This window comes from Octopus sinensis, linkage group LG3 (genome assembly GCF_006345805.1).
Source record: "Octopus sinensis linkage group LG3, ASM634580v1, whole genome shotgun sequence".
NCBI lineage: Eukaryota > Metazoa > Mollusca > Cephalopoda > Octopoda > Octopodidae > Octopus > Octopus sinensis.
Genome location: NC_042999.1, coordinates 21,577,305 through 21,601,465, shown reverse-complemented (window position 1 = coordinate 21,601,465; position 24,161 = coordinate 21,577,305).

Genomic DNA, 24,161 nt, shown 5'->3' with positions numbered 1-24,161 from the left:
AGTTCAAATTTCACCGAGGTTGACTTTGCCTTTCATCCTTTCGGGGTGTATTAAATAAGTACCAGTTACGCACTGGGGTCCATATAATCGACTTAATCCGTTTGTCTGTCCTTGTCTGTCCTTGTCTGTCCTGTCTGTATTTAGCCCCTTGCCGGTAGTAAAGAAATAGGCATTCAACCGTCTTTACGTTCCAAGTTCAAATTCAACCGAGGTAGATTTTACCTTTCATCATCTCGGGATCGATAAAATAAGTACTAGTTGAATACTGGGGTCGATTTAATCGACTTAGCCCATACTGTGAAAGTTTTGTCTTTGTGCCAAAATTTAGCACAGGGCCAAATTGATATTGTGCCAAAGCGACATTTATGGGAGAGGAAATAGTTTTGAAATAGCTTCATATATTACTTCTGTATATTTCATCAATCCAATGTGTGTGACTTAGAAAGACACTTTTCTCGTTAATCCAAAACGGATCCCAAAGACTGTCGCATTGCAAATAGGCTGAGTATTGGAAATTCCTTCTCATGCCTCGTTACTTCTTTAGCTTGTGACGTTAATATGGGTTACGAATGGGAAGACAGCAAATTAACAGAAACCGCGAAATGCTGCACAAATTACTTTACAACATTTATCCTTTACGCGCTATTGCAACTTTATCAGAATTAAATTTAGCTTTTATTCTTCCGGGATATTTAAAATGAATTATCAGTATCACATTGCTAACGATTTAATTGATTTCACACTAACACGGCTCCCTGCAAGTTTGACAATTTCATACGTGCCTGTTCAAAAGAATGTAATATCCAGTATCAATGGAAATACTCCTTGCTTTTATGGAAATAAAACAAAACTGTTTACTCTTTTACTCTTTTATTTATTTCAGTCATTTGACTGCGGCCATGCTGGAGCACCGCCTTTAGTCGAGCAAATCGACACCAGGACTTATTTTTTTGTAAGCCTAGTACTTACTCTATCGGTCTCTTTTGCCGAACCGCTAAGTTACGGGGACGTAAACTCACCAGCATCGGTTGTCAAGCGATGTTGGGGGGGCCAAACACAGACACACAGATACACACACGCACACACACACACACACACACACACACACACACATATATATATACATATCTACGACGGGCTTCGTTCAGTTTCCGTCTACGAAGTCCACTCACAAGGCTTTGGTCGGCCCGAGGCTATAATAGAAGGTACTTGTCCAAGGTGCCACGCAGTGGGACTGAACCCGGATATATATGCATATATGTCTGTGTATGTAACAAATACATGCGCACACATGTGCTTATATATATATATATATATATATATATATATATTTAAATGGCGGTGCCCCAGCTTGGCCACAGCTCATGAGCTGAAACTAGAATCAATCAATCAATCAATTTAAATAATGAGGGAGATAAATTAATATTAATTTTAATATCAAGTTAAAACCAGTAGTCCAGCATACAAAAAATCTGAGAAATCAAAGAAAATTATAATATATGTGTATATTGGCAGGGCAAGACTGCTAGGTAGTCGGCCGTATGCTAGAAATAGATCATCAACGATCAAACTACAAAGAAAGTTCTCTAGAGGAAAAATTCAGCGAACACCAGAACCAAATTTGGCGGGCAGGACAGATGAAAAATTATATAAAAAACAGAATTAAATGCATACATCGGTTTCAGCCTTAAAAAAAGAATTATTTACGTAACTCAAATGTCCGTGCTTCTTCAGTGCATCCGTTCATTGTAATGTAAACTGGGAAGCTAACCCCAGCTTTCGTGACAGTACAGACACGTGTGTAGCTTTACCGATTACACCAGTGATAAAATTTCAAATGTCTTGGTTCTGGCGCGCTAATATATTTCTGAGGCGAAGGGCTGCAGTAAATAATTCACTGCGGTTGGTGCTTAGTACTAGAGAACGTATTTATTTCAATATTTAATAATGAGCGAGATAAATTAATATTAATTTTAATATCAATTTAAAACCAGTAGTCCAGCATACAAAAAATCTGAGAAATCAGAGAAAATTCTAATATATGTGTATATTGGCAGGGCAAGACTGCTAGGTAGTCGGCCGTATGCTAGAAATAGATCATCAACGATCAAACTACAAAGAAAGTTCTCTAGAGGAAAAATTCAGCGAACACCAGAACCAAATTTGGCGGGCAGGACAGATGAAAATTTATATAAAAAACAGAATTAATTGCATACCTCGGTTTCGGCCTTTAACAAAAGAATTACTTACATAATTCAAATGTCCGTGGCCTCATCAGTACAATCGTTCAGTGTAAATGCAATCTAAAAACAAATATATATATATATTAGTGTTTAACAACTTCTAAACATTAGAAATCTTTTATGTTTTTTTCTTATAACCAGCTAGTTTGCTTGAAACAAAACTGTTTCGAACGAGAATTGAAACCATTTCGACTTGATACGTTGTTTAGCATGCAACCCTCTTTTGAAAGAACATTATTTCTGTATTTATACATAAAATATGTAACATATATTGTTAGAAAAAGAGAAAACAAAACGGTAGAGAGCCGTACAGATATTACTCTTCAGTACGCACGGAAAGCATGAATATCACGCAATCTCTTTTTCTCTCAAATATAAAGCCTAAACGACGGATATTTTAAGATTATTCAGATTAGATCAGATCAAAATAATGCTCTCGAAAGAAATCTTATGCTACAGGAATGGACATGGTAAAAATTCACTTCCACGACGCCACTAGAAGCTGCAGCAGCAACAGTACCGGCACCGAAATTCTATTTATTTCTTATAATAGAGAAAAAAATGAACAATCCAAAGAAATTAAATATACTTGAAATAGTTCAGCTTATTGTATCGATCCTTTATGATAATACGCACTGCATAATTTGTTCTGCGTGTTGAATAAGAAATCCATTTACGGACTTTGATATGAACATTGTCCTCGAACTGACAACTTGTTGAATAATATTGTCTTATGGTCTTTACATGCAATTGTTTGTTACGACAGGGTATTTCATCTACTCACGAGCGAGTTTTAGTTGCATGTCAATTTCGGGTGTGCGAGCTTGTCAGCAAATCCAAAGAAAATTCTTCTTACGCTTTGCAATTTCACACTTACGTGTAATGGAATTTGTTGTTCGTCTGACGTGTAAATAGAGCGGCGAGTTAAGCAGCATCGGAGAACATAAAATGTTGGGTTAAAATAAATAAATACAAGTTCAGTATGTATAAATGAATGCATGTATCTATGAATGCATAAATGTCTGTGAACATACAAATACATACGCACACATAAGGTCATATAAACATACATACATACATATATATATATATATATATATATATATATATATATATATATACATATATATATATATGTACGCGTATGTGTGTATGCATACGACATACACTCAGCGCACACATGCACGCATACATATACAGATATGGTGTACGAAAAAATCTTATATGGTTTTAAAACCGCAAATGCGTATGTTTAAAATGATGAAATACACTTGACAGTCGTAAAAGCGTGGTGTTTTATATACAAACTCAGTCAGGATAGGTAAAGAAAAAAAACAAAACAAAAACTTCGTCTGAATTGTACAGTATTTACATTTAACGGATATTTGTCCTCATCTTGTTTGTTGTTAACACAACGTTTCGGCTGATATTCCCTCCAGCCATCTTCAGGTGTCTTGGGGGAAATTTAGAATCTGTGCTCTCATTCCTAAGGTATTTTTCGATGTTATCATTTTTATTATTGTTGTACAGATCACTACTTGGAATCGAACTCGGAATCTTGGGGTTAGTAGCTCGCGCTCTTAACTACAACGCCGTATGTTCGGGGGTAACTATGGAGTGAATTTTAGGGCTTATAATCTAATATTTTCTATCCTTCCTTAATATCGGTTCCCATATGATGCTCAGAGGTTGTTGTGTCCTCGCATATGTGCTGCTTCTTTTAGTTTTCGTATTTTCCAGTGGTGTTCTCTGTCTAACATCGCAAAGCTGTGACACAAGGAAATATTGATAAATCGGGTATACCTGATCATGTATTGTAAAATGGAGACAACCTCCGCCTATGGGACGAAGTTAAAATACAAGATGAGGACAAATATCCGTCAATTGTTAATAATATAAATAATGTACATAATTTTTCATCTCTTAAATATAGAACTGTATTCGTCTGAACTGGTTTCAATTTTAATAACTGGGTCCCTTCTCTCGCTTCCAACAATAGCATCATAATATTAGTCACAATTATTTCAACTGTGTTCTATCAGCGTTTGAGGGCCTGAGGAATGTTTAAGGTGTTACTCAGTCATTCAAGTATGAGTCCGCCGCATTTGATAGTGGAAACAGTTGTAAGCTAGTGAAGTTCATAACTCAGTTGCTTATACCTTCCACAACTCATATATATATATATATATAACTTAGAATAACTTAGAAAGGTTTTGGCCAGTATTGTCCCAAGCCATGTCTAACTTAATAGCACCACCTGGCGAAGTCTTTCAATTCAGGATTTGGGTACCAAGGCCCATTCGAGCAGAGAGTTATTGTTTGCGGAGACATATCCGGGTGTGGGTGGTTTGTCCGGGACTGTTTGAAGGAATTTGTCCAAAGACTTCTTGAATTTTGTGTGGTCAGTTTCTTTTTTGACGTGTCCTAGTGTAATGTTGAAGAGAGCGGGTCCAATTGAGGTGAAATAGTTGTGCCGTATTGTCGTTTTATATATATATATATATATATATATATATATATATATATATGTATGTATGTATGTGTGTGCGTATGTATGTATGTATGTATGTATAATATATATATATATATATATATATATATATAATATATATATATATATATGTGTGTGTGTGTGTGTGTGTATAGTTATATTCTTATACTCGTTTACTTGTTTCAGTCATTTTACTTGTAAGCCTAGTACTTATTCTATCATTTACTTTTGCAGATTAGCTAGGTCACGGGGACATAAACGCGCTAGCATCGGTTGTTGAGTGATGTTGAGGGGGGAACCAACAAAGACACACCGACATATGCACACACACACACACACACACACACACACGCACACACACACGCACATATATATATATATATAAACGACGGGCTTCTTTCACTTTCCGTATACCAGATCCACTCACAAGGCTTTGGTCGGCAGGAGGCTTATAGTAGAAGACACTTGCCTAAGGTGCCACACAGTGTGACTGAACCCGGAACCATGTGGTTGGTAAGCAAGCTATTTACCACAGAGCCACTCATACACACATATATATTTATATCATTACACATTTACATACATACAACTTTTGTGTATGTGAGTGTTTGTGCGGGTGTATGTGTGGGGTGTACACATTCATAAACTGTGGTAGTGTAAGAATGATATGCGGGAAGAATTCTTTTGAAATATTTAGATAATACTTAATTTTCAGAACCTCAGAAAAAAACTAACCTGATATGAATAGAGACGATTCTGTAATAATTATCTCTACGATTTCTGATGGAATTGTTTTTCAGAAACAGGTACAACTTTGCCTTCAGGTAGTCACTGTACTTAGCAGTTGATGGTTAATTAATATTAATGTTAGTACAACAGCTTTTTCAGGTCTGAATGGGAATGTATATCAAATGATTGTGTGAGAGACATTTGCCCCCCTCCCCCCGTTTACTAAAAAAATTAAAAATTGTTAATTTGCATCAATATATTGATGTAAATACGGCATTCTCATTCTATCAATTTTCCTTGTAGAGTAGTATTTATTCTCTGGTTTTCAAGAATTTTTCTCTGGCAACAAGCAAACAACTTCCACATGGAATTGCAAGGAATTTTACGCAAGAACTGTGAAAACATTATGGTATCTTGTAACATATAACTACTTTCAATATGTAAATATTTTAATAAGGAATGCACAGCGTTGATTGAACCATTCTATTTACACTACCACGGAAGAATTTCATTAATGTAATTAAGACTACAGAAATGCCTCTCATGGTTATAATCAATATTTTGCCTCATTGGTCGTGTAACTTCGCAAGTATTATGAATTCTGTTTTGACGGACTTGAATGTTAGACATCGTAATATCTTCTATGCTGCATATGAAGGGAAACATTCCATGTCCAGTCCTTAGTATATAAAGTGACCAGGGCGAGACGATATGCACTCTTTGTTCATAGAAAGTAGTTCACAATACAGTTTCGTGTTCCAATTAAAGCTAATCTACATCTACCCCTAATATTACATCTAATCTTACATGAAATTCAATTTCATACAACTTGTATTGAACATAATAACACCAGGGGACTGTCTCTGTAGTTCTGGCTATACATAATTATACTGGTTTATCGATGTTGGCACGCACAGAGATTTATCATTTGATAAGGTAGCACCAAATAGACTCAGATATCACGTCTAAATGGTGTACTTTATTGTACTATATGAGATATGATACTGTGTCTAGGATTCGTCTCAACACACACAGAATACATTAGACATTACCATCCTTAACATTAAACATCTAGTGACTATATTTGGGTTGAGACAATTATTCATATTTAGTATATCATCAGACACTTACTGCTGGTAAGATGTTCACTTCCTACATCATGTACACATTTGTGAAGCAAAATGGCTGTATTAATGGCTATTAGCTTGTGAATATACCTACAATACAATACAATAGAACTGCGTTATGTAGCCGGCATATAAACAAATTGAAAGAGAAAAAAGTTATATTTCAATCGTCAAGAGACACATTTTCATTTCTCACGATAATGAAATTTCTATTACTTTACTAAGTATTACCCAATGACAAGGCCATTTTCAGAATCACATAGGCGAGTCGGGTGTTGAAATAATTAAATATAAATAATATACAGCAGACGGTGTTTATCTCCACGGTATTTGCTTAATAAACCACAAATCATTAAATGCAGAGAGGATAGCAACTTAAACAGCCCACACGAATATGCAAGAACTGAGAAAATATTCAACAGAAACGCGATAAGTAGTTCTTCTATGCAGATTCGAGTAATAGTTTGCATGATATGTATGTATGTATGTATTGTATGTATGTATGTATGTATGTATGTATGTACAGGTGTATCTCTATTATCATTATGTGTCTTACGTATGTCTGAAATATGTCTGTATTATTATTATTTTTATTATTATTATTATTATTACTTTTTTTTTCTTCTTTCAAATTTTCTTCCATTTCTTGCCGAGTGTCTTCCCGACTCCTAGGGCAAAGAAACTCATACTGTATATTGCTAGGCCATTAAACCAAACTCAGTAGTTCGTTCATTTTTTTTTTTTTTTTTTTTTAAAGTTAAATTAAAATACATGAGCAGCAACAGTTCTCACATCGACAATGCTCTTCTCAATACGTGTGATGTACCCAGTTAAGACAATCTTTTGCACTTCTTGCAGGGATGGTAAGCCAGGGATCATTCTCATATAATTTTCGTTTCCCTTCTTGATCATTCCTAGTGCTCCTATTATTATTATTATTATTATTATTATTATTATTATTATTATTATTATTATTATCAATAATAATAATAATAATAATATCAATAATAATATTAATAATAATAATAATAATAATAATAATAATAATAATAATATCAATAATAATAATATTGTTATTATTATTGCTTTTGCACAGCTTCTAACGCTAGAAATGTACTACAGTGTCATCTGTTCACTACCAGTGAACTAAGGTAACACTTCTTATTTTTCGAGCACTTTCCGGGGTATTTCGAGTGGTTCCAATCAGTGCTGTTTTCTGCAAGTGCTCCACCTTTATTGCAGCCCATATTTGTTCTACGCACTTCTCGAGATTTTTGCTCACTGTTCCCAGTGAGCAAATATTGGTATTACTGCTGCCTTTTCCATCGACCACAACTACTTAACATCCCAAGCTAACCTGTTATATCTCTCAACTTTTCTTTCTTCCTTATCGCATACCTTATTGTCAGCTGAGCATGCTATGTCTATGATCCAGCATAGTTTGTTTTCTTTCTCAATTAAGACTATGTCTGGCTTCCTATTCTCTATCTCATGGTCTCACATTATTATTATCATTATTGTTGTTATTATTATATTATTATTATTATTATTATTATTATTATTATTATTATTACTATTATTATTAATAATAATTATAATAATAATAATAATAATAATAATAATAAAAATAATAATAATAATAATGAAAACAATAATAATATTTATTATATCAAAGGCATTACTACACGTAAATTTTGACATATTTCCATAGTTATGCTTATGTAATCAGCGAGCAAGCGATAGCTGTAAGTTCACGTGAAATAAATTGGAAAATAACTCATTAAAATCGAAAGCACTACTGAAAAAATCAATTACCTCTTTGGTTGAGTTTCATCATATTACACACGTAAAAGGTAGTTACCTCAAATTATTATTGTAGCAGCTGCGTATCATTATGACACATTTGCTAAACGAATATGTATTACCGTTAAGGCGGCGAGCTGGCACAGACGTTAGCACGACGGGCAAAATACGTAGCGGTAATTCGTCTGTCTTTTCGCTCTGAATTCAAATTCCGCAGAGGTCAACTTTGCCTTTCATCCTTTCGGGGTCGATTAAAATAAGTACCAGTTACGCACTGGGGTCGATGTAATCGACTTAATCCATTTGTCTGTTCTTGTTTGTCCCCTCTTTGTTTAGCCCGTTGTAGGTAGTAAAAAAATAGGTATTTCGTCTGCCGCTACGTTCTGAGTTCAAATTCCGCCGAGGTCAACTTTGCCTTTCATCCCTTCGGGGTCGATTTAAATAAGTACCAGTTACGCACTGGGCTCGATGTAATCGACTTAATCCGTTTGTCTGTCTTTGTTTGTCCTCTCTGTGTTTAGCCCCTTGTGGATAGTAAAGAAATAGGCATTTTGTATGTCTTTACGTACTGGAATCGATCTCATCGACTGGCTCCTTCCCTCCAAAATTTCGGTCTTTGTGCCTAGAGTAGAAAAGAATATTTATCTATTATAAATATAGTGGATAATTATCTATGACGAATGGAGCGTATTAATTTATGGTAAAAAGCAAGCATTTTGTAAAACTGTCTCACGCCTCAATCCTTTACTTATATCATTCGGCCTTCGCCTGTCATTAATGACCAGCGTTGAATCTCTTTGTTGCTCACCATTTTGGAACACCGCTGTTCTGTCTAAATATCTTGAGGCCCGAATAGTAACCTCTGATATAGAAGCCACATAATTAGACTGTTGTGCTTTTTAATTTGTAGTGTTCGTTTCAGTAGACTGTTCACTTCTGTCTCTCCAGTAGAAGGCGTTCGATAGGAATCAAACCTGGACGGCATAGCATGGCGAACATTATATTGTATAAACTGTCATATCACCTTGTCTTGTATAAATCAATATATTAATATATACGATAGTGATTTGGTACGAAAAACAAGTAAATATTATACTACCGGATTATAAAGAATACTTTATGTTTAATTTATAATCTATCACAGCAAACGTTTGTTAGATTCCCAGACCAAGATTAGGATTAGAGGTAGATTATACAAAGACAAAGGATGCTAATATATAGACAACTAATCTCCAAAATGCTAATGTTTATCATAAAAACTGTTTCATAATCCACACTACAAATTACATCCAGAGCATCGTATATATGGCTGTGTGGTAACAAGTTTTTTTTGCCATAGCAAATGGTTCAGGGTTAAGTCCCACTGCATGCCACCTTGAACAAGTATCATCTGCAAATGACCCGAAACGGTCAAAACTTTTGGTAGATAGGAACTGAATAAACTCAGTGAAATGTATATGTGTGTGTGTGTGTGTAGATGTATGTTTTACTCGTTTTAAAAATTAGACTACGGTCATGCTGTGGTACCGCCTTTAGTGGGAAGCAAACTTCTTACCACACAGCCATGCCTCACACGCACACACACACACACACACACATATATATATTCTTTTATTCTTTTACATGTTTCAGTCAATTGACTGTGGCCATGCTGGAGCACGGGCTTTAGTCGAGCAAGTATAATAGTCGAGCAAGTATAATAGTCGAGCAATATAATAGCGTATAAAATGTTATACACTTGAATGAATACAAATCTGAGTTAACTCTATAACCGTTGGTTTCACTATTACTAAACAAATAAATCGATTAATTATTTAATTTGGTGATTAATTAACCATCTGTTGTTCGTCAGTAGAGTCGGTGGAAACACATAATTATAAAACTACAATACGAACCCCTTGGGAAGCAAGCTCCTTACTACACAGCTAAGCTGCCAGAAACGTTAGCACGCCGGGCGAAATGCGTAGCCGTATTTCGTTTGCCATTATGTTCAGGGTTCAAATTCCGCCGAGGTCGACTTTGCCTTTCATCCTTCGGGGTCGATAAATTAAGTACCAGTTACGCACTGGAGTTGATGTAATCGACTTAATCCGTTTGTCTGTCCTTGTTTGTCCCCTCTGTATTTAGCCCCTTGTGGGTAGTAAAGAAATATATATATATAAGAAGAAAGGAAGTGAGAGAGAGCGGGGAGAAAGAGAGAGAGAGAGAGAGAGAGATAGAGAGAGATAGAGAGAGAACTTGAAGATATCAGAAGTCGACTGCCGCGCCATATGAGTTGTATCCAATTAATGTTTTCGGATTCAGAAAAAAAAACATCAACGAACGCATAGACTAGCATAGGTTTCCAACTCATAATATTGGCTGTTCCCTTTCGCGGGAAAAGAGGGGTTAACGAGGAGACTAGGTTCCTTGGATGGCTAGACAAATACCTTTCATCGAATACACTACAAACGGTGCGAACTATAAGAGCCAAGCCTATCATCGATAATAAATTAATAAAAAGAGAGGTTCCTAAACTGTAACTTTTCTGACGCCAAGATAGGTTTTCTAGATAAAATTACTAGCGATCAAGTAGGACAACCGTTCCTAATGAAGAGATTTTCAATAAAGAAAAACCAGAGGCAACAAACATGTACAAACACAACAATTTAGGAAATAACTTATATATGTAGACAGATACGTGTATTCACATACATCAACACAGACATGTGCACAAAGAGACACTCAGAAATGCATGTATATTAGTATTATACGCTTTTGTAGCATCTAGTGTATGATGGGGTATGTGCGTATATCTATAGATGTGTGACGCAGTATGTGAGTGTACATGCGCGTGAACTCATATATGGATATATAGATATTTGTTTATATATATTTTATATATACACACACAAAAAAACACACACAAGCACACACACATATATATGCATAAACATACACACGTATGTCTGTGTGTGGAGATAGTAATGGAGAGAGAAATAATGAGTGAGAGACAGCTATTTGTATTTATTACGTCTTCTGTGATTGTACCAGCGCGTGCGTCTATTTGCATAGTTGCGTATATGTACAAACACACACACACACACACATATAGACATCCATACATACACATACACACACACAAACACACACGTGTCTGTCTGTCTATATGTGTATCAGCAGCAGCATGTTCGCTGAAGCGAAGAATAGCGGAAGAATTGCAAAAAGGAAAGTAAAATCATATGTGCTGGGCAATGTTATTTCAAAAAGAGTTATATACGATTAAGCGTGTACAATAAAACTGGAAGTATGTAAAAACTGACAGACAAAATGTAAAGAAATACAGAAAGAAAGTTAGAAATAACGATAAATTATGATAAAAAATAAATAACAGGATAATAAGTTATGAAGTGAAGAAAAAGTTATTTAGAGAGAAAAGTATGAGGCGAAAAATATGCATAAAGAATTTGGATAACAAATAAATATGTATTGAAAATTACAAAAGATGCGTTTCGTATATATGGTAAAAATAAAGAAAAATTATTAATAGAAATATAGAGAGATTGAAACGAAGCTGAAGAGAAAAGAATAGATGTTGTGAGAGAACGGCAAGGAAGCGAGTATTTTAGCTGTAAAAAGACGTATATAGACAAAAAGAGAAAGCGAATGATATCAAAGGGTGAACAGGAATCTATTCAAAAGGTGCATGTAGCCTGAAAGAATGGTGGATAAAAAAGAATGAAGAACAAAAACAGAAGGATAGAGATAGATAGATATATATATATATAGATAGATAGATAGATAGATAGATAGATAGATAGATAGATAGATAGGGAGAGAGGGAGAGAAAGAGTGCGGAAATCGAGAAAGAGTGGATAGAGAGATAAAGAGAGGGTGGAGAGTGAGAGGAAAAGAATTATATATATATATATATATATATATATATAGAGAGAGAGAGAGAGAGAGAGAGAGAGAGAGAGGGAGGACTAGGATGGGAAGACGATCGACTGTAAAACAAACATATTTATGTATAAAACGGTAAAATAAAATTGTATTAATAGAATGACTCCAAAAGATGTGTTAGAGAGAAAATGGAGGAAAGATATTATTGAAAAAAAAAACAAGAAAAAATGAAAGAAGAAATTTATATTTGGGGAAAAAAAAAGTATTGCGTTTTTTTTTTTTTCAAGAACTTAAACGGTACTGTAAAACAGTAACAGAAATTGATGAAAAGAAAAGAAAAAATGCATTGTTTTCATTATCCAACAATACATTTATTAATACGTTTTTTTTTTTTAAAATGTATTGTTGTTGTAGTTGTTATAATAATAATAATAATAATAATAATAATAATCATTATCATTATTATTATTATTATTATTATTGCCATTATTATTATTATTGCCATTATTATTATTATCATTATATTATTATTATTATTATTATTATTATTATTATTATTATTATTATTATTATTATCATCAGTATATACGTCAATATATATAGTACAAATATGTACATAAGTGCATAGCTATAATTCAGTGAAACAAAGACACGTAGGCAGACGCATTCACACAAGCTCATATATATATATATATATATATATATATATATATATATATATATATATATATATATATAAACATACACATATATACATACATACATACTTACTTACATACACAGAACTATGTGTCGTTTGCTCTTACTTTACTGTTACGTGTGCATGCGTATATCTATGCGCCTGTCCGTCTCCTTCTAGTTTTATGTGTATGTGTGTATGTATGCGTGTTTCTGTGTGTGTGTGTATGCATGTATAACTGTATAAACGATGGTTTGTTATTTTATTAATAGTTTCTTTCGAATCTCTCGGTTTTACGACTGAAACGCTTTTCGTCAAATATTTCGTAAATATATTAAACGCCAGGTTAGAAGCGGGAGAAATATCATAAAAAGACGTAAAAAAAACCAAAGAGAGAGTGAGCTAGGAAGAGGAGAAGGAGGAGGGGTTGGGGATCATCGAAGTGTGCATTAGATGGGATAAACGTTTAAAATTTTCAAAAGAAACGTTTGTATAAGAAGGTAAATTGCAATCGATTTGTGAGATTCAAAATCGGATCGCAAGTCTGTAACTAAACAGTAGAAGGAGATCTCATCCAGCGATCTAATGATTCTTCCGACCGAGACTGTTACCTATAGATAATAACAACGGCATTAATAATATTAGAATTCATAATACAGTAAACTGTATTAAATAACTGCAGCAGAACACGTAAGCTTTAAGTGTTTCTTACTCAAATTAAATTGAGTAATAAACACATTACTCGTACATTCCTTGTCGGCCTGGGACGATATAAAGTAAAATGAATAATGAAGTGATACGAAGCCACGTATTTGGTGAATTAAATCAATAATGACTGTCTGCATTAATTTTTATAAGTGAGAATCGCACAGGTTAAGAATTTACTTTGCATCACGTGGTTTTGAGTTCAGTCACATTCCGACAAACGGCGCAAGTGTTTTCCAGTACAACTCCGGCTTTACCAATTACTTGAACGTAAATTTGGTAGACGAAACTGTATTGAAGCCTACCGAGTGTGTGTGTATATATATATATAGGTGCAGGAGTGGCTGTGTGGTAAGTAGCTTTCTTACCAACCACATGGTCCTGGGTTCAGTCCTACTACATGGCACCTTGGGCAAGTGTCTTCTGCTATAGCTTTCGACTGACCAAAGCCTTGTAAGTGGATTTGGTAGATAGAAACTGAAAGAAGCCCGTCGTATATATGTATACATATATATATATGTGTGTGTGTATAAGTTTGTGTGTCTGTGTTTGCCCCCCCCCCCCCTCCACAACATCGCTTGACAACCGATGCTGGTGTGTTTACGTCTCCGTAACTTAACGGTTCGGCAAAAGAGACCGATAGAATAAGTACTAGGTTTACAAAGAATAAGTCCTGGGGTCGATTTGCTCGACTAAAGGCGGTGCTCCAGCATGGCCACAGTCAAATGACTGAAACAAGTAAAACAGTAGAAGAGAGTAAGAGTATATATATATATATATATATATATATATACATACAAATAGGAAATAGCGGCACAACAAGGTATCGATGTTTGCTGGGAAAAGGCAGTCGATAATACCATTGTATTGCAATAGTATTTATCATGCGAGACTAGTACCCCAGTGAATATACAGTGGGACTGAACGCGGGACCATATGGTTGGGAAGCAAACGTCTTATCGCACAGCTACGCCTGTACGAGAAACGGCAAATGTGCAACAGTTTAAAAAATTTGCCTTGATAAAAAATATTTGGAAATGCGTTAGACATTCTTATAAATCTCATTGTTTGAAGTAGTATCAAAACACTTTGAAATAATATTGACTGGATATAATATTCGTTAACATATATCAAATTGATAGCTTGCTCAAAGATTTTCGAGCAAATATTTGTACATTTTAACAATATATAAATTATGTAATTTATTCACGAACAGCCTCAAAAATAACACGAACAAAGAACACAGGAAGTAAACAAGAAAAGAAAAGAATGTAACTAGAATTAAAGAGAAATAACATTAGAATTATTAAATGCCCGATGGGAATAACACATTCGAGGAAAGTTTAAGACAGAAGTCGATAAGTTTTCTGTCTGTGATTTCTTTTATTTTTTATCTTAGGCATCAGCTCTCAGCCTCAACATATACTTCCGACACGTCATGAAGGTCACTGTGGAAGACGAGAAAATATTTAGCAGTTTTTTTTTTCTTTCCATGTAAAGATAAATAGGCGTGGCTGTGTGGTAAGATGTTTGTTTTCCAACCGCATGGTTCCGGGTTCAGGACCACTGTGTGACACCTTGGGAAAGTGTTTTCTACTATAGCCACAGGCCGACCAGTCCTTGTTAGGAAATTTGGTAGACGGAAGCTGAAAGAAGCACGTTGTATATATATATATATATATATATATATGTGTGTGTGTGGTGTGTGTGTGTGTATCTGTGTGTCTAGTATCTGTGTTTGTCCCCACACCATCGCTTGACACTGCTGTTGGTGTGCTTACCTCCACGTAATCTAGCGGTTCGGCAAAAGATTCTGATAGAATAAGTACTAGGCTTACAAAGAATAAGTCCTAGGGTCGATTTGTTCGAGTAAAGGCGGTGCTCCAACATGGCCGCAGTCAAATAACTGAAACCAGTAAAAGAAGTGAAAGAAATAAGTTGGAACATTAAAGTACCTGAATCACTCATCTTTTCACCTGTAGGCTGAAAGAAAATCGCATTTTGAAGTATGTTTCCTATAGGTGAAGGGACAACGAGGTTGACATAGACGTTACTGCATCAGTATTCGACGATGCCCTAGCAGGCCGACACTTCAGGCACATTTCAATAGGCAAACCTGATTGCAAAGTCCTATATGCATGGCTGAATTTTGAGCAATAAAGTTACTTCAAATTTAATCAGTCTCTTCCATTTTACCCTACACTACTATCTAATTATTATTCAAGAGATCTCCGCCCACCCAAGAATATTTTAACAACCTTTTTGTTACCATATTTCCGTTGAGGTGCTCTGTGTTTCTTTCAGTTAATTTTAAATATAACAACGAATTTAGTAAAATATCTTAGTTATCATTTAGCTAGTGTCAGGAACATAGATTTCAACTAAGGTTTGGTGAAAGATATAATTCAGAAATTTTGGAAGCAAAACATTTATATTACAGAGCCAGAGCTGGTTTCAGCCAGGCTGGTATCGAAAGGATTAAAAATATCATGGTGACTTTAACCCATTTGTTGCCATATTTCTGTTGAGATGCTCTGTGTTTCTTTCTATTAATTTTAAATATAACAAAGAATTTAGTAATATATCTTAGTTATCATTAAGTGAGTGTTAGGAACGTAAATTGTGACTAAGGTTTGGTGGAAGATTTTGATTCACAACATATGAGAACAAGACATTTGTACTACAGAGCCAGAGGTGGTTTCAGCTAGGTTGGTATCGAAAGGGTTAAAAATATCGTGGTAACTTTTACACTTTTGTTGCCATACTTCTGTTGAGATACTGTGTGTTTCTTTCAATAAATTTGAAATACAACAAATAATTTAGTAAGATAAATTAGTTATCATTAAGCTAGTGTTTTTTTTTAAATTCTGGACAAAAAAAAACTAGCTTAATGATAAATAATTTATCTTACTAAAATTCTTTGTTATATTTCAAATTAATTTGAAAGAAACACAGAGCACCTCAACAGAAATATGGTAACGAAAAGGTTGTTGCAATGTTCTTGGGTGGGCGGAGATCTACTGAATAACATTTAGATAGTGGAAAAAGTGGAAAACAACTGTTGAGGCCCTATGCTCCACAAGGGGCAAAAAGGATTTATAATAATAATAATAATAATAATAATAATAATAGATGAGAAATTAAGGCCAACAGACCAGATATAGTTGTCAGAGATCATGAAGAAAAAAATGCTTTCTAATTGATGTATCAATACCGGCAGATGACAAGTGCTCTAAAAGAAAAGAGAGAAACTCAAAATACAAAGACCTGGAAATAGAGGTAACCAGAATGTGGAATCTAAAAACAGAACAATTCCTATCATGTAGGTGCATTAGGCATGATAAAAAAATATTCAGACAAATACATAACAAAAACACCAGGACTTACAAACACACATAACATACAGCAAATGCACTACTAGGCACTGCACACATCCTACGCAGAACACTTTCCATACCATAACCATCAGAGCATCACAACAAATCACAGCACATACCCAAGGCACACAGAGCTGTGCTCGGTAGTGAAGTGAGAGCACGATATGAAAGATACACTACTGAATAATAATAATAATAATAATAATAATAATAATAATAATAATAATAATAATAAAAATAATAATAATAATAATAATAATAATAAGAAGAAGAAGAAGAAGAAGAAGAAGAAGAAGAAGGAACATAAATGTTAGGAACATAAATTGTGACTAAGATTTGGTGGAAGATTTTAATTCAGAACTTTTGAAAGCAAAATATTTTTGCTACAGAGCCAGAGGCAGTTTCAGCCAGAGGGTTAGTATCAAAAGGGCTAACAGTAACTGTAACCCCAAAATGAACTCGAATGTAGCACACTCTGAGGATGATAGCTTAGCAGGCCGAAACTTAGAAGTTACTTTCAATAATATTCTTGTTTAAGATATATATATATATAATATATATATATATATATATATATATAAGTAATACTAAGCAATAAGGGTTTAGCAACGAGTTGCCTTACCACATACCGAATTTAGCAACGAGTTGCCTTACCATATATATATATATATATTATATATATATATATATATTATAGTGTGTGGGTGGTGTGTGTGTGTGTGTTTATGCATGTATATATGCATGAATGAATAAACGCACAAACACTATACAGAGCTAGGCGTATATTTTAACGCCACATTTTATCGATGATATATATTTTATTTTAAATGTATTTTTTTCTTTTCTTTTGCTATGAAAATAAATTTGTAATGTTTAACTACTTTCGTTTCATTTGTTATGCAGCTATTTGATTTTTCTCTTTGGCACATAATCAGTTTTCGCCACACGGCGTCTAACATCCTATTATACACTTGCTTTCACCACGATCACCACCACTGCCAACACAACCACCACCACCACCCCTACTACTACATCTCTTGTCGCGCCTTTCTTATTTATCATGTTATCATCAACGTCGACATTATTATTATTATTATCATTATTATTATTATTATTATCATCATTATTATTATCATTATTATTATTATTATTATTATATTTCATTATTATTATTATTATTATTATATTATCATTATTATTATTATTATTATTATTATCATCATTATTATATCATTATTATTATTATTATTATTATTATCATTATTATTATTATTATTATTATTATATCATTATTATTATTATATTATTATTATTATCATCATTATTATTATCATTATTATTATTATTATTATTATTATTATCATTATATATTATATTATTATTATTATTATTATTATTATTATATATTGAGTGAGCGAGCAGAGCATGCCATCAAAGTGACACTGAGGTAAAATATACGAAGCCCAGTATACCCATCATGACTACCCGTCTAATAAAGGTACACCAGGCACATGCATCACAACCATATGTGCGCGACATGGTGATCAAATATCAAGATAAACAGCACATGACCTTGCAGGTGGGGCCCAGTTAGAATTTTCTTCTGGTCGAGTAACCCATCCCGCTCAAAAGGTCCCTGAATAAGGGTTGTTTAAGGATGTTGAACAAACCACCCATGTTTCCAGAGGTCATTATTCAAACCCCAAAGAATCCCTCTCAACACATGGCTATGATGCTCCCCCACTACTTCTACTCATGATAAGAGATGCACATATTGTCAGCCACTAAGGGACATGGTCAACTGACAAGCAAATCCGTGGTATTGAGCAGAATATTTGCTTAGCCCATCTTTTATACCAAGACAAAACAATGTACGTGATAACACTTCCAATCAGTTAAGATCAGAAGCCATGAGTGCCACTGCCTGGTACTGCATCTGGGCATTTATTATTACTATTATTATTATTATTATTATTATTACTTTTTTTTCTTCTTTCAAATTTGCTTCCATTTCTTGCCGAGTGTCTTCCCGACTCCTAGGGCAAAGAAACTCATAGTATACATTGGTAGGCATTTAAACCAAACTCAATAGTTCGTTCATTTTTTAAATTTTTTTTTAAAGTTAAATTAAAATACATGAACAGCAACAGTTCTCACATCGACAATGCTTTTCTCAATACGTGTGATGTACCAGTTAAGACAATCTTTTGCACATCTTGCAGGGATGGTAAGCCAGGGATCATTCTCATATAATTTTCGGTTCCCTTCTTGATCATTCCTAGTGCTCCTACGATCACTGGTATTGTAACCGCTTTGAGATGCCACATTTTCTCAATTTCATGAGTAGGTCTTTATATTTTCTGAGCTTGTCAAACTCTTTCGCTGAGATATTATGATCACAGGGGATGCTCAGTCGATCAATAAGCAAACTTTATTGTTTTGGTCTTTCACAACAATATCTGGTTTATTGGCCTTGATGGTTCGGTCTGTATGTACTGGAAGTCCCACAGAATGGTTACATTTTCTCCTTCAGTTACAGCCTCAGGGTGGTGATTATACCACTTGTCGGCAGTTTTGATATTGTAATGCCGACTTATTAGCCAGTGTAGATATTGGCCAACTCTGTCATGTCTTAATTTATACTCCACTGGTGCTAAGACTTTACATCCAGAGATTAGGTGGTCCACTGTTTCAATCATGTCGTTGCAGAATCGGTATTTTGGGTCTGCTTATTATTATTATTATTATTATTATTATTATTATTATTATTATTATTATTATTATTATTATTACTATTTTTATTATTATTATCACCATCATTATTATTAAGACGGTGAGATGGTAGAATTATTAGCAACCTAGGAGAATTGCTTAGTGGTATTTCGTCTGCAGCCACGTTCTGAGTTTAAATTCCGCCGGGATTGACTTTGCCTTTCATCTTTTCAGGGTGGAACACTGGGGTCGATATACTCGATGCACCCTTCCCCGAAAAATTTGAGTCTTTGTGCCTCCAGTAGTAAGGGTTATTATTATTATTATTATTATTGGCAAGAATATAGAATCATTAGAGCGTCGAGCAAAATTCTTAGCAGCATTTCTTCCGCCTTTTTACGTCCTGATTTCAAATCCTGTCCAGGTTGACTTTTTCTTTTATGTTTCCAAGGTCGATGATATGACGTACTATTGCTGATCGAATCAACAGTCCCCACCCCACTAACTTTCTCCTCCTCCTCCCCTTCTTCTTCTTCTTCTTCTTCTTCTTCTTCTTCTTCTTCTTCTTCTTCTTCTTCTTCTTCTTCTTCTTCTTCTTCTTCTTCTACTACTACTTCTTAAGGCGGCGATCTGGAAGAATCGTTAGCACGCTGGACGAAGCAGTAACTGAGATCACAGAAGCACCGACAGCAGTAGCATCAAGAACTTCAAGAACAAAGGCAAGAAAAGAAGACGAAAATAAATGCACCCACTAGAACAGAGTAGACTGGTGGGTTTGAACACACAAAGATGGATAACTGTAGCAACAACAATAACACACCACTCCCAACAACAGGTCCACTGACACAGCCGACATCACTATCACTATCTCTGAAGCCTTCACCGACGCCGTTTAATTTACACAGACAACAGTTAAACTGCACACTATCAGACAAACAAAAAACAGAAATTATAAACTTGACTGCTGTAAACACAGGAAACAAGACATTCAGCATTACACAGACATTAACCAGAGCAGCCTTGTTGCATTAAGAGACATCACGCCACAGCACATGAAAATAATCAAAACGACAGACATCACTAACAACACTTTAAAAAATAAATATCCTGACTATGTAGAGGATTTTCAAAAGTCATGTAACAAAATATTTTACAACGACCTGCTGGCGAAAACACCCACGTCCAGTGAGAGGGACAGAGAGTGGACCACCACTCTTCCCAAACAAATACTCGGTAAATAACTCTCTCCTACAAAAAAAAAGAAAAAAAAAGAAAATGTAAGTCCTGTTCTAAATTTTGGAAAAAAAATATTGCACACGTTAACCAGGGAGCCAAGTTCAAAATGGCCTCTGTAAAATTGCCGAATTTTCACTCTTCACCGAATTTTACCTGTTTACATTAATATACGATTTCGCGTCCGTGGACGACGAATGCACTTCTTTTTGGTCATAATTTCCATTTTGACCAATCCCACACCCGAGGTCTATCGAATACTTTTAAATTCTATATGCATAACAGTTTCCGTTTTCATGGAAAAAAACATGGGTTTTTGAGAAGGAATAATAACATTCGCTGGAAATAAATATATCACAGTAGTGGAGCAGGAAGGTTTAATTGAAGCAAAGAGAGTGGAATAAAGAGGCGGAGAGATGGATGTGTCAAGCGTCTGCATTACTAATAATGTCATGTTAGTAAACATAGTATTAGCAGAAGACGTTAGGAAGTAGAAAAAAAGTACGGTGTCGTCTGCTTCGAATATGGTGATAATGAAGAAAAATTAAGCAACAGCGACGAAAATATTCGTTACAAAAATAGCAGTCGTAACAACATGGACAATAGCATTGGTACGAGAGGAAATGTTTTCTGTCTTATATAACATGAAGAGTCTTGTTACGAAATTTGAAGTTATAGAAACAGAGATTTTCCAGTGTGTGTGGTACGTGTATAATGTTTGTTATAAATCAGTGGAATACTCAGTTTATTGAAAGGAATGAAGAATATATATGAATGCGATACAAGAATCTTTCTATCATGAAAATTATTATGCTGGAAAGGTACCTTTCCACCATAAAGGTATCCATGTGCAATATAAGAATCTTTCCATCATAAAGGGTCATAGGTTCCATCATAAAGTTACATTTCCATTTATGATGGAAATGTATCATTCCATCATAAACGTACATAGATAATGAAACAGACTATTGCCAATAAGTGTCTAAGCAGAAACGAAGAAAAACAGTATCCCACTCTAGCACTATTTGGAAAATGAGCGTTAGCAAGAGGTAAACAATGGGACACAGTTAAGCCGCTCACGATAGCGAGGGGGAGACATGAGCAGTGGCCACTACTATTATATATCTCAAGATTTTGTGATGATGTCACATTTATTACGAAGATGAATTACTAAATGGTGTGTAATCAAAGGGTCACTTCAAAGAGACTGGGTCAAAGTGATAGCAATGGTGGAAGAGCAACAGGAAAACAAAAAGAAATCTTGACGTATACTTGCAATTTAAATATGGCTAACCACTAAGGGTGGATGCTACTGTAGTTTGTAGCCCCAGGAGGACACCTCCTCCAGCTGGCTATAGACACACTTTCACCGCCCTATCAGTATTTGCAAATGGAAGCCATCCTTCCCGTCTTATAACTCGCTCTGAGATTTATTATTAAAAAGAAATCTTTCCACCCTGAAATCAAATTGCACCCAAGCTTATCTTTACGTTACATCGTTTTGGGATCGATAAGTACCAGTTACTTAGAAGGGTTCATCTAATCGACTAGTCCCCTTTCTTCAGGTTGCAACTCTTGTACAAACATTAGAAGTCATAATTATTTTTCCTCCTCCTCCCTCCTCTTCCCTCCTCCTTCTCCTCCTCGCCCTCCTCATTCTTCGTCATCCCCATCCCTCGTCGTTCTCATCCCTCCTCTTCCTCCCTCCTCCTCACCCTCCTCATCCTTCGTCCTCCTCATCCCTCGTCGTCCTCCTCCCTCCTCCTCCTCCTTCCTCCTCGTCCTCCTCATCCTTCGTCCACCTCATCCTTCTTCCTCGTCATCCCTCGTCCTCCTCATCCGTCCTCTTCCTCCTACCTCCACGTCCTCCTCCCTCCCCTCCTCCTCCCACCTGTCTGGCAGGTTTGAAGGGGAGCACTTATCTATCTGGCCAAGCTCTCATCAATTTCTTCAGGTATCATTCGAAGAGGAACGTAAATGTAGAGGGCGTGGCGTTGCCTCAGAGTGGCAAGACTAGTGAGACTGAATGGACCCAATAAGGAGGAAAAAAAAACAAGAAGATGTCTTGGAAGTGGCAGACAAATCAGGGACGTTTTCTTTGGAGCTTTCCCCCCAATTACCCTACGTGGATTACTCCGCTGTAGTGCACTAGTTTTATTAGTTATTAATCTGTTGTATGCTCTATTTTTATATAGTTTTATTATATGCTTATTGTTGCAGTCTTTCTCTTTGATCGATGTAAATCTCAACTGTTTATGTGTTGCATCTCGACCATTCAAATTGCCCTCAAATTCTGCAGAGGGTGGGCTTTGCTCCTTTTTTCGGGGCCGCTCAAACGAGTACCTCTGTGTGCAATGTGTTTGATGTAATCAATATGCCCACCGCGTAAATTTCCTGGCCTTCAGCCAAAATAAGAAGAGATTATTATTATTATTATTATTATTATTATTATTATTATTATTATTATTATTATTATTATTATTATTAATATTATTATTATTATTTTATGTTTGACTTTTGCTTTACATTTGTACAAGTTGGCTCCAAGTCTTACCCAGAGACATCAAGAGACAACGAAGTTGAAAGTTCCTGTTGGTGTTATGCCTAAGGTGCCATATATTTGGTTTTGTACATAGTGTTGTTCGAGAGAATGTTTTAGAAACCATAAGGAAATCATGTGTTTGTTTTAAAACTTGAGATTACATAGAAAGTATTTTGCGTAGGATATGGGCAGTTCCCAGGAGCACTATCTTTTGAATTTCTGCCAGTTTGGAGTTTCCTGGTGTCTGAGCTAGGTAGCAATCAGCCCCTTTAGCTAACATTCCCAGGCCATCTATCTAAACAGGTGTTGTTTTAGCCTTCAGGTTCCACATTTTTACATTATTATTATTATAATTATTACTTTTTTTTCTTCTTTCAAATTTGCTTCCATTTCTTGCCGAGTGTCTTCCCGACTCCTAGGGCAAAGAAACTCATAGTATACATTGGTAGACCATTAAACCAAACTCAATAGTTCGTTCATTTAAAAAAACTTTTTTTTTAAAGTTATAATAAAATACATGAGCAGCAACAGTTTTCACATCGACAATGCTCTTCTCAATACGTGTGATGTACCAGTTAAGACAATATTTTGCACTTCTTGCAGGGATGGTAAGCCAGGGATCATTCTCATATAATTTT